The sequence below is a fragment of the Falco peregrinus genome (assembly GCF_023634155.1).
Source record: "Falco peregrinus isolate bFalPer1 chromosome 12 unlocalized genomic scaffold, bFalPer1.pri SUPER_12_unloc_1, whole genome shotgun sequence".
Classification (NCBI taxonomy): Eukaryota; Metazoa; Chordata; class Aves; order Falconiformes; family Falconidae; genus Falco; species Falco peregrinus.
This window is the reverse complement of record NW_026599548.1, coordinates 492,305-504,991: the sequence shown is the minus strand read 5'-3', so window position 1 is coordinate 504,991 and position 12,687 is coordinate 492,305. Positions and strand designations below refer to the sequence as shown.

Here is a 12,687-nt window from a genome sequence, read left to right as displayed (position 1 = left end):
CAAGACAAAAGGTGCTCCCGCAGGAAAAGCGCTGAGCTACCCAACATCAAAGTGAACTTCATGGTCAAACTGCATCGCTATGAACCCCACCCAGGGATATATTATCTACAAATAGCCTGGAAAAGGCGGCTAGGCTGGAAAATCCAGCAGCTTAAAAGAATAACTAACAAATTTGTAGTGGCCAGCACTCCTTTTAATTCTGACCCTGCTGAGCCAGGAGACGGGGATCAACATGGGCAGCAAGCATCCTGTGCCTTGAGCGGAAAAAAAGGGAAGGGGGAGAGGTGACACCAACAGCCAACAGCGCATCCAGTGCTTCCCAACCTCCCAATTCTTTGTTTAAGACTTAATTAACGATGGTTTAGCTTGGCAGCAGCTTCCTCCTAACCTGAAACAGGGATATTCAGCTGCTGCTGCTGCCTCTCCCGTGTCCAGCCCTGCACGTGCTGTTCCCTGCGGAAATTATTTACCAACAGAACCACCTGGCCGCTGAAAATTTCACCTAAAGGTGCCCAAAAAGTGGTTTTCTTCCAGCTCCCCTGTCTTATTATTGTGTCAACAGGGTGACAAACATCAGAGAGGACTGAAGGTTGCATTTGTTCCTCAAGACCTGCTCGTTATCTGTTTAAAATTATGTTTAAATCCCAGCTCAAAGCATTTGGTTTCCCTCCTCTCCTTTGTACAGCTCCCACTATCCTCAATTTCAGGAGCTGCACCTCAAAGAAAACCCAGGTGAGGGGAAATTCCCCCCCCCAAATTCACACAGTGTGGATGAAATCCATTTTCCCCATCCCCCAAACTCAGCGCTGGCACCAGAATAACGCGCTGCATCCCTGAGCATCCCGGGAAGAGGAGCTTTGCCTCTTGACATACTCCCACATGCTACCAGTGACCTGTTGTGAAACTGCTCAAAAATCCGTGAAGCTGCTCAAAAATCCGAGGGGATGCACCAGCGGGAGATCAGCGCATCCTCCTTTTCTTAGGGAGGGGGCTGGGAAACTTCCTGGTGAGGGACACAAACCGATGGATGGATGGATGGCCCTGGCTGATGGCACCGAAGACCTGTGTACACACCATAAAAAAGCCTCCTAAACCATCCCAGAAATTAATTAGGGCTGTCCCAGTGCCTATCTTCCCCTATTATATTTTAAAGAGATGCTAATTATCCCCATTAACATGTGGAAATAGGAACCAGATTCCTCCAGGATCAGCCCCAGTGAAGAATTACCAGATGATGACGGTGGTTGAGGGAAGGTAAAGTTGGAAAGACCCAAACCAGGGATGGTTTTTGACATCGGTGTCTTGACACACAAGCAGCAGGGATTAATTAGTTCAAAAATAAGGCAGGGTCAGTGTGTCCATACTGGAAAACACTCAATTTCTAATAGGATAAAGGAAAAACAGAGCCCTTGAACATCTGCGAAGTAAAAGCCCTGCAGCCGGAGAAGGGAAGTCAAGGTAAGAAAAGAAACAAGGGTTCTGCCAAATAAGACATTTTCTTATTATATATAACAAGAATATTATATAAAAATAAGAAATTTTCCAGGGAGGAAAATATGAAATGAGCTTTACTCCCAAGCCCCTGCTCTATTTAAAAACATGGGGAGAAGAGTGTACAAGCTGTTTTATTATTATTTTTACAAAAGGAGGTTGTGGGGTTTTTTGGTTTTTTTTTTACACAAGGAGGTTGTGGGGTTTTTTGGTTGTTTTTTTTTACACAAGGAGGTTGTGTTTTCTTTTTTTTAAGAAAAGGAGATTACGGGGGTTTTTTTGTTTTTTTTTTTTTACAAAGGAGGTTGTGGGGTGTGTGTGTTTTTTTGGTTTTTTTTTTTTTTTTTCAAAAGGAGGTTGTGGGGTTTTTTTTGTTGGTTTGTTTTTTTTTTTTTACGAAAGGAGGTTGTGTTTTTTTTGGTTTTTTTTTTCAAAAGGAGGTTGTGGGTTTTTTTGTTTGGTTTTTTTTTTTTTTTTTTTTTCAAAAGGAGGTTGTGGGATTTTTTGGTTTTTTTTTTTTTTTACAAAAGGAGGTGGGTATTATTGTTTGGGTTTTTTTTACAAAAGGAGGTTGTGGGGTTTTTTGTTTGTTTTTTTTTTTACAAAAGGAGGTTGTGGGGTTTTTTTTCTTTTTTTTTTTACAAAAGCAGGTTGTTTTTTTTTTTTTTTACAAGAGGTGGCTGTGGTTTTTTCCTGGTTTTGTTTGTTTTTTGTTTTACAAAAGGAGGCTGTGGTTTTTTCTGGTTTTGTTTGTTTTTTGTTTTACAAAAGGAGGCTGTGGTTTTTTCCTGTTTTTGTTTTTTGTTTTACAAAAGGAGGCTGTGGTTTTTTCCTGTTTTTGTTTTTTGTTTTACAAAAGGAGGCTGTGGTTTTTTCCTGTTTTTGTTTGTTTTTTGTTTTACAAAAGGAGGCTGTGGTTTTTTCTGGTTTTGTTTGTTTTTTGTTTTACAAAAGGAGGCTGTGGTTTTTTCTGGTTTTGTTTGTTTTTTGTTTTACAAAAGGAGGCTGTGGTTTTTTCCTGTTTTTGTTTGTTTTTTGTTTTACAAGAGGTGGCTGTGGTTTTTTCTGGTTTTGTTTGTTTTTTGTTTTACAAAAGGAGGCTGTGGTTTTTTCTGGTTTTGTTTGGTTTTTGTTTTACAAAAGGTGGCTGTGGTTTTTTCCTGTTTTTGTTTGTTTTTTGTTTTACAAAAGGAGGCTGTGGTTTTTTCCTGGTTTTGTTTGTTTTTTTTCTTTACAAAAGGAGGCTGTGGGGTTTTTTTGGTTTTGTTTGGGTTTTTTGTTGTTTTTTTTAACAAAAGGAGGCTGTGGGGTTTTTTGGTTTTTGTTGTTTTTTTTTTACAAAAGGAGGCTGTGGGTTTTTTTGTTGTTTTTTTTTACAAAAGGAGGCTGTGGGTTTGTTTTTTTTTTTTACAAAAGGAGGTTGTGTTTGGTTTTTTGGGGGTTTTGTTGTTTTGTGTTTTTGGTTTTTTTTTTTTTTTACAAAAGGAGGTTATGTTTTTATTAAAAAATAGTTCAGATGCCCTTGGTAAGATCATTTTAAGTATGAAACAGGATAGTGTCCTGGACGGGCACCGTGGCAGCAGCTTTTCCCACAATCCAGGTTTCAAACTCCTTATCTCCGTGTTTTCCACGTCCAGGCTTAGTTTTGCTGTAGGACACGCAAAGCATCAGTCAGCAAAAACTACCTGCACATGGCCACGTGCGAAATCTACACCATCCCAAATATCTTATTAGAGATTGAATAGGAAATTAGTTTCCACCCACCATTAATATAATTTAGAAATGGATTGGAAAAAAAATAAATAAATGACAAGGGTACAGAGTCAGACCTTATTCCACAATGCTCACGTGGAGACTGTAATCAAGACTGAGGATAAACTTAACAGTGGTTTGCTCCTTCTCCCCTGTTGCTGCAATTATTTTTAGGGAAAATAAAGCTGCAGGGTGGTGTAGCGGAGATTCTTTTTTCTGCAGCCTTTCACACAACACACAGGGGGACAGCACAGAAGAAACCCACCTTTTGCATCAAAGCTGCTGTTGGAATGGATTTATGCCATATTAATTGGTTATTTCAGGGGTTAGCTACTGGGATTATACAGCAGGAAGTGAGTTTAAAAAAATATTTTTTAAAAAATAATAATAAAAGGCATTGAGGAGTGGTTCTACAGATTTTCAAGCAGTCCAAACCTCTTCTGTATCCATTTCAAATGGAGTTAAACCAGATCTGAAAAAGCGATGTCCCAGGTGGCACAGACTTCAGTGTATAAAAGAAAAAATCCCCACCTCGGTACCCCCCTTTACCTATTAAAGCGCACAAATAGGTGCTATCTAAATACAGATTAATAAATATATATAAACTTTACTCATGCCTTAAAAAAGGCAGTTTGTTTTTCCCTCCTTCCACGTCACCCTACGACCAAACCGCTTCACTTCTCCTCTCACACACAATTCCAGGGTTATTTCTTTTTGAAACAGCTTAATGAAACAGCACAAGAATTCCCAGATAGGCTACAGAATATTTAAAAATTAAAATATCTCTAAATAATCACGAGATGCAAAGGCTGTGCTGTTGGGCACCAACAAGGAACCCATCCACGAGCCGGAGGGGACAGGGCACTCCTGCAGACCTTGACGTTATCGCCACTTCTGCAATTTCTGCAAGAAACGGGACGTTTCGCCCCAGGAAATCCAAAGGCGACAGCTCAAGCTTGTCTGTGGCGTGACCACATTTTCACCAGGCTCATATACGTTTTCACCAGAGCAGCCACACGACTGCTCAGCTTCGCACTTGGCATTTCTTTAACCTGCTGGTGCAGTTTCCAGTGCAGGAATTATTTTGCTGCTGCTGCAACTTACTTCCAGCCAGAGGAAGAGCATTTGCAACCCTTACCCCCCCAGAGCATCACCTCCCACCCAAGCTCTTTGCATTTTGATTTCCACTTTATTTTTTTTAACAATTTTCTGCAGAAATGGGACCGTGACACCCTCTTGGGAGCTTTGTGACCCTGCGGAGTTCCATCATGCCTTGGCTCAAAATAAAAAAACCAGCTTGTTGGTCACTTGGGTTCACTCCTCGGGTTTTTAAGGCCACTATCTGTATCAGTGGGGAAGCGCCAAGAGGGAATTTACTTTTCCATCTGACCTGTTCTGGTGGCTGGGCAGCGTGGGCATTGATGCCACCAGCCAGACGGCATCTCCTGGATCCCATCCAACCCCCACACTGCCAGCGAGCATCCCCAGCAGCCCTGAACCTCGCTCCCGTGCCGATGGGGATGCTGACCTCCACAGCTACCTGTGCTGGCTTTTTTTTTTTTCCCCCTCCTCTAACCATGCAGCACTTCCCGGCCCATTTCAGCTCCGCTGGTGCCTTTTTGTGCCCCATGGGAGGCGTTCGGCAGTCAGACGCTGAATTTCAGGACCGCTTCGGTCCGCCCTGTACCCTAAACACAGCAGGTTTCCAAGCCAGGAGAAATTTATTTATTCTTGCGCCCTAAACCACGGGGCTCCCCTCTGCTTTTTGGGGTGTCTACACAGCTAGGACAGCAAGAAAAACATTTTCATTTATTTTGTTGCCTCTTTTTTTTGGGGGGGAGCAGCTATTTCTATGCTCAATTTGCCATGGCTCAAAGAAAAAAAAAGATAACCTTAGAGTGGAAATTGAGCGGTTTTACCACGATTTAAGCTTAAAATAGCCGCAGACCCATGGGGTTTTGCACTACAACTCCCAGTTGCTTAACAGCAAACAAATCCTGGCCACAAAACCCACCTACACCATCAACATTTCACTGTATTTCAAAGAGCAGAGAGAGTAATCAGCTTTTATTGATTACTATCTTACAATATTCTTACAAAACTGCTGATTAGGAAGTGAGGCTGGCCGTATTAAGCAGCAGGAGACATCGGAGCAGGTTTTCTACATTGTTTCACCACAAATGTTCAAGGACGACTGCTGTAGAAGCCGGCACATCAATCTGAAACTTCCAAGTAGCTCTCGTTGGGTTCAGCCTCCCACTTTTAAGGCAGCTGGAACCACACAAAATTTTCGGTGACTACCTTATCATCCTCCCTCCCCCCCCCCCCGGCTCAGCACAGTCATGGATTTTATTTTATGACTCAAACAGATCCTCCCTGCATGCACGTGCAGTTTCCAAGATAACCCTGGGCAAGATCCATTCTTGCTGAAAAATAAGTGATCCCAGAACCCCCAGCACGTTTGTGAAGGGTGATTTATACCCGAAATATTCAGCAGCAAATATTAAACTACACTTCGTGGATGAAGAGCCGCTGCCTTAACCTCAAACTGTCCCCATCCAGTGGGATCAACCGAGATGCTTTCAGCATCGCCAGATGACAGGTCCTCCAACAGCCCACCATCGAGGCGTGAACTTCGAGTCCCACCACCTCTCTACATCAGCACTGGCACCACGTCCTCACCTGGCACATCCCAACCTGCCGCCAGCCCCCGTCACGGCAGATGGATAGTGCCACAGGACACAGATTCCCACACCGGTGTCTCACACCATAGTTGGCTGCTGGTTCTATTTCACTGAACAAGTCCAAGCCACCCCCCCACCTACCCCCCCCATTTCAAGACAGGGGTACCCAATGTCACCCCAAACTCAATTCCAGCAGTCCTCACAGCACCCAGAGCACCACAGTGGATGGAGAAGATGGCAGAACACGGCTGCAGGTGACTACACACCTCAAAAAAGTTGCTGAAGAAAAGTTTATTTTAACTCAGAGAATTATTTTTTTTTTTTTTACCCTTTCTAGTATTGGGTTTCAGCTGTAGTACCAGATGTAAGGATCCTACAGGTGCAGCCTGAGCACGAGGCTATTCCCAGTCCTTGCTGTTCCAGGGAAAAAAAAAAAAAAGAAAAAAGATTTGATGCCCACTGACCACTCCAGCCTAATACTTGCAAGAAACTGCTCTTTTCCTGGAGAGATGAAGCTTTCCCCCCACCCCTCAATTTTGATTCTTGCTGCCCACTAACAAAACAAAAAAAAATATCCTCTGAGGTCAAGACATTCCAAGAGCAGCTGGATATTGAAAACACGGCTTTTCCCACCCGAGACTCCAGAAAGCCACTCGGTCATCACATCTGGGCTACATCTGTAACCAAACACACCTCAGAGACAATTATTGGAGATCATAAATCGCCAAGCTTGCCAAAACATTCAGATGTCACAAAGCCAACCAAGTACTTTTCAAGCTGAAGCCATGAAAAAAATCAATAGTTGTGTACCTGGGGTATTTTCCCTATTTATTACTAAGCCTTTTTGGGTAAACTACTAGAAAGAAAACACACTTTGAAGACCAAGTTCTGGGTAGAGACACCAAAACACATTGCACTTGGGTCTTATTTTCCTGAACCAGGGGGAGCACAAGCCCCAAAGAGGCAGCAGCTTTGCACAACGCCGTCTGATGGGCATCCGAGATGGAAGCAACACTCCCAGTAACACCCAGCTGAGCAGAATGTGGCCCAATTCGGACTCAGTGGCACCTGTGAGGAGACCAAAGTGCTGGCTGAGGGGTATGGGAGATAGAGCTGCATAGGAAGGGGAGCAAAAAAATTGTGCCTGATATTCTAAAATACCAGAGAAACACACCAAGATACAGAAAACTGAATTATTTCACATGTGTGAAGCTTCTCCCTGACTTTGCACCCTCACCTCAGCACTCTGCTGTCTCTGCCTCTTATTTTCCCTGCTGGAACTGCAGATTTAAATCCTCCCTGGAGTATTACAAGACACGGCGCTTCGGGACATGGTGGTTTTGGCAGCGCGGGGTTAACGGTTGGGCTTGATCTTAAAGGTTTTTTCCAACCTGGAGGATTCTATGACCTAATGAAGTATCGGGCCAATCAAGTTTGATCCAGCCCTAACAAAGCTCCTGCTCCATTCCAAATCCCCGCCAGGAGATGAAGATCCATACAACCCCGGTTCCATCCACTCACACCAGCAAACACCTATTGGTAAATCCAGCAAATCCATTCACTGCAGCTGCTACGAGATTTACTCAGTCCAAATCCCTCAAAGGCAACGAGCACAGCTCATCCCTGGCTGGAATTAATTCCTGCCGTCCTGCTTTATATCACCTTCTCTTCGGTGACACCCCCAAAAGTGACATTACTGTCCCAAAATGCTGGAAATAAGCCGCACCCTGTAAAATCATGCACTTAGGAGCACAATTCAGGATAATTACCTGAAATCAAGAGTTGACCCTTCGAGGTGTTCGGTTCTTCCTCACCAGCTAAAGCCTCTGACCCTCATTTTTGAAGCTACTATTGAAAGAAAGATCTGTAAGGAAAAGAAACAGATGTTAATTCAGAATCACAGACAAAAAATCCTTGCTAACTTTTAGCCGCTGCCTTTTGGTTCTTCAGATTTCAGTTATTTGTAGGGAACAATACGTATGAGTCAGAAAACCAGGAACCTTTGACAATTAAAAGCATCACAATGCAGATGTGGATGGGTGAAGGGATCCAAGACAACGGTCCAGACCATCATCCAAAGTGTGCACGCTTTGGGATTTATATATACTGAGAAAAATGATTTAGTTTGAGCTAACCAACCCAATCCACCTCTTTTTGAGAGCTTCAAGTAGCACAGGTCCGTTCCCTCATGTTAACCTTTCCCCAAATAATCCACAGATTACTCAAAAAGCTCTTTTCCAGCCCTGAAAGCCCTTTTCCAGTTGTTTAAACCAGTTGCAAGACCTGGGTTTAACACAATTCCCGGGGCTGCTACCCAGCTTGCGGCATCTCAAAGTCTCAAAACCACCCGCGGCTCCAGCCCAAGAACAGCAATCACTCCCGCTCTGCCTTCTCGCAGAAATTATCTAAAAAAAAAAAAGCAAAGCACTCGACATGAGATTTAAGCTTCTACTGCAAAGACTGTCTCCAGGAATACGACTGTAACCGCTACCAACACCTTTTCAACATCGCTTCTGCTCACGAAATACCCACCACACCTCCTGAGCCAGCCCACAAACTAACTACTTAAAGAAAAATCTTTCATTTCATTTCAGGAGCAGGACAGACCCTAAAGGACATGGGAGATGCGAGACTTTTTCCCCCAGCACAGGGAATCCAGCACCCAGGAACGCAGAGAAAACCAAGCGCTCCGACCTAGGCCTAGCAAGGGGGCACAGAAAATTTAGCCAAGGCAAAGCAAGACTCACCTGCCCTCGGGTGAGAAATACTAGAGGTTGAAAGGGATGTCCAGAGGTCTGCTGCTCACACCAGGACTGCCTTCAGACAGTCAAACAGGTTGCTCAGGGCTTTGTCACACCACAGCAATTACTGCCAGGGGTTGACATTTTAGTAGTGTTTTTTCAAAGGTGAAGCTGATCTTACATGTGCCATACCCGCTCTTTACTCGGGGTTTGCTGCCGGTTCGACTTCCTAACAAAGCTCATGCTGGAGGCAGGTGGACACCAAAGCAGCTCGAAGGGTAAAAACACATACCAAACCCTGTGCCCAAGCAAAACGAGCTCGTTAAACATTCATTAAACACTATTTCTTCTCTGAGACAACCCAGTACCTCCCTGCAGGCAGGAAAATCTACCAAGAGCTGGGAACACCCAGTGGCATCACCTGCTTCAGCCTACCTGCATTTTCCAATACAACTTGGGGTCCCGTTTCGGCCACTTCTGGATCTTTTCAGGATTTTAAAGCCACCCCCCACTAATTCCGTTAGCATCCCTGTTTTACAGTATCTCCATTAACAGGCCTGCTCTGTGAATGCCACAAATTACAATTACAGCACTACTCATGCTTGTCTGGTAACAGAAACCAGATTAAAGCTCAAGTATTGGTCACTTTTTTTCCTGCAATTACTATTTTTTTTACAGCTAGTGACAGCCACGGAAAGGACTTGTTTTCATCTCCAATTCCCAATAATCAAACCCAGAAGCTTGGAGGAAGCGGCCATTTGCTTAAAACGCAAAGGTTTGGTTTTTTTAAGAACATTATTTATCTTCTGCATGTTCAGCGCCTTTTAGATTTCCTTGGGGGGGGGGGGGGGGGGGGGGAACCAACATATGAGCAACTCTGAAGAGAAACTCTTCCTCCAGCAGAAGTCACCAGTTTCCTACAAAAACACCCCCATAGCAAAGTACTGAAATCCATCAATAATTTTAAGTCTTCTAAAAATCTACACGCTCTGACCACTGTAGCACCAGTAATTTAAGTTTTCAGACCTGTTTAATGAAGTTCTTTCTCCAGCACCCTCTGTACAGCTCCAGCAGTTAAGATCTCCAAGAACAGCATGCACTTACAAGAGGAAGATGCCAGATCTCCTAGTAAAGTTTGTTTTTCTAGTTGCAAACTAAAAGCTGGTGATTTAAAAGGTTTATGTTACCAATCTTTGCTGGTTTTCACCTCCATCAGGATAACTGTGATTAAGCAGGTACCACTAACAGGCTAGCAATCACGTTAATTCAGGGGGAAAATGTTTCAATCTCGATTAATGTACTAATTAGAGTCAAGACTTCAAGAGCTCAGGGCGTAAAACATGTCACAAGGACTGCAGAAACAGTGAAAATAAGGATTTTTCCCTAAAGAAAGGCTAAGGCCAAGAAAAACCCCACTGTAATACTTGCAAACACTTCATGTAGTATCTGAAAATAGATACATTAACACAAAAAGGTTGGCATTTGTAATTGCATCACTGTTACAAATTCACTTTTTCCAGCAGATCCTGACTTTAATAGGAAACTGGCGAAATCCAAGGTATTGTACAAAAAAAAACCCAAACCAAACAACACCCCAAACACCACCAGTCACCTGCTCTTCAGAAAGAGCCATTTGGGTATTAAAATCCAAAAAAGTTGGCACGTTCCTGTTTGCTAAAGGAGAACGGCATCAATCCCACAACATCCCAGGATTCCAGCTGATGGTTTCTCTCCCAACTAAACCAATGGTGTGGTGTGGACGGCCGAAGTCTGTGAGAGCAAAGACTAACACGTGCCAAACAAGTTACAACCATTCCTGGCTCACTCGTACACCAGAGAAACCCAGTTGCATTTAAACCACCTCCTGTACAGAGTATCACAGCTTTACTACAATTATTTCAGACTTTTTTGCAGTATTCTTATGTTTTCCACTACAATTCACCCCTCAATCCCTCCCCTAAGACTCCCCCAAATTTTCCAGCAGCACACCTGCTCATACCAGTTCTAGAAATTATTTAAAGTTCTTCTCACCTGGAAGCTCCTATTTTAAGCCAATTTAATTGCTATAAATCCATCGAGGTCCCATCTATGTTCCCCATATGAGGTAAAACATCTGGGAAAAGAAGAGACAGCACCCACTCAGCCCGGAAAGGAGCTTCAAACTCTTGTAAGAAAAAAAACCAACAACTTTGCAGATACGCCAAGGAGATTACAATTACGATTGCAAAAGGGCAGATTTAGATATCACCAAGGCTTGCTGCTCCCTGAACTTTTCGCTGCATCACCAGAAAGGCTCCAAGAGAAGCATTAGAGCAGCAAACCCTCAAAAAGATGTTGCCTCCCAGCCAGCCCATCACATCCAGCCTGGAAAACATTTTTTACCTCCCCAGTTCGAGTCTTTTTTTCCACTTTGAAGTAGCCAAACGATCATCAGCTGAGGAGGTCGCCACCACCAAGACATCCAAGGCTTCAACGTCTCGCCTCTGTGGGACAGATCAGCCCTGGCTCCATGGACAAGGCCACCCGACACCGCGTCCGCCAAAAAAAGTCAATGCTAAAGAGCAGATACCTTGCCAAAAATACTTATTTTGTCTGGGGAATCTTATCTCCACGAAGGCTGCTGGAGCGAACAAAGACTGTGCTCTGCGGGGTTCATCCAGCTTCAGGACAAAAAGACAATTCAGCTGAAAACAGTCACAAGACTCAATATTTTCCACGTGCCACAGCTGGCTTTTGCTCAGCCCAAGCCACCGCAATGCTCTACCACCAAGATCCCCTGCCAGGATTTCAAAGTGCATATAAATTATTATTAAAAACCTCCATTTTTCCAGCAAACTGGGTAGGGAGAACCCACCCCAAACAGGGAACAGTCAGCATATGCGTTCAAGAAAAGACGCATCTCATTTGTGATAATCATCATGAAACAAATTCCGAGGTAGCGTTGGGTCCAAATTTTTGTGCTAGGACAGAAACCACGTAGCCCAGCGGCCACCAGTTTCTTCTGGCACGTGTCCTCTGATGTTCCAAAAGCCACAGCAGCCCATGGAAAGCAGAATTTCAGTTCTATATGTACATACGCACTTCTATACGTCTGGTGAGCTTGCACTCACACACTTCATGTTCCAAGACTCGGTGCTGGGCTATCTCAGCTCTCCAGATCTGATTTCATCCATCCACCTACCAAACCTCGCTCCAAACCAGTTTTTTCTATTAATTAGCACTTCCCAACTTGTCATGCATAGCCTCTTTTTTTTTTTTCTTTCGCCTTAATAGCTGTGGTTTATATTTAAAGTCCAATTTCTTTTGGCTTCGGCTCTCCTTTAATAAGGCCTCAAGTTTGACACTTGAATGAGAGGCGGCGACTGAGCGACCCTTGATCCAAGAGCCCTTCCCAACACTGCAAACAAAGGGAGAGGACTGAATGCGATCCAGGAATTGAACTTGAAAGCTTTGGTACAGGACGGTTTGTTCGCGGAGCTACTGCTGAATTGGCCCCGGGCACTGACTGAATGTGGAGTCGACTTCAGGAAAATAAACCCCGTTTTTGCAACCCCGTTTTGCTTTTTTTTTCCCCTCCCCGACCAGTCTGTTCCATCCCCAAACCAGTCCCCGCACCGATAAAACCACAGGTGTGCATGGACGCCGTGCGATTGCACAACCCAAGAGCAGCCTTATCTCGCCATTTGATTTCATAAACCCTGTAAACACCAAACAGAGAAGCCACGCAGAAGGAAGCGGAGAGGATTTAACTAAAAACATCGCTGTCGCAGGCCAGGGTGGCCGCTCTCCCGCTGTTTTGTGGTCAGAGAAAGAAAAACCAGGCACTTTCGGTACGTCATTCACCTGAATCTCCCAATTTCCTCCATTGGCATCCAAAGCCAAGGATGGGCACAGACCCCAACGTGATCCCAGGAATGGTATTTTGACCATCCAAAGTCCGAGCCTGTACACTGGCTATTGCTCACCAAGGGCTGAAGCTGAGGATAAGGATTTTTCTCGGAAGAGCTAGCAAAACAGTG

General features: G+C 44.1%; 1 protein-coding gene across 1 annotated transcript in view; it reads right to left on the bottom strand.

The window, feature by feature from the left end:
• The window catches only part of BRD4 (bromodomain containing 4), a 75,517-nt gene that overhangs the window by 47,175 nt on the left and 15,655 nt on the right, over window positions 1–12,687 (bottom strand). The window contains 1 exon segment of the mRNA XM_055793174.1: window positions 7,697–7,791. The gene's annotated coding sequence lies outside the window, so the exon portion shown is untranslated.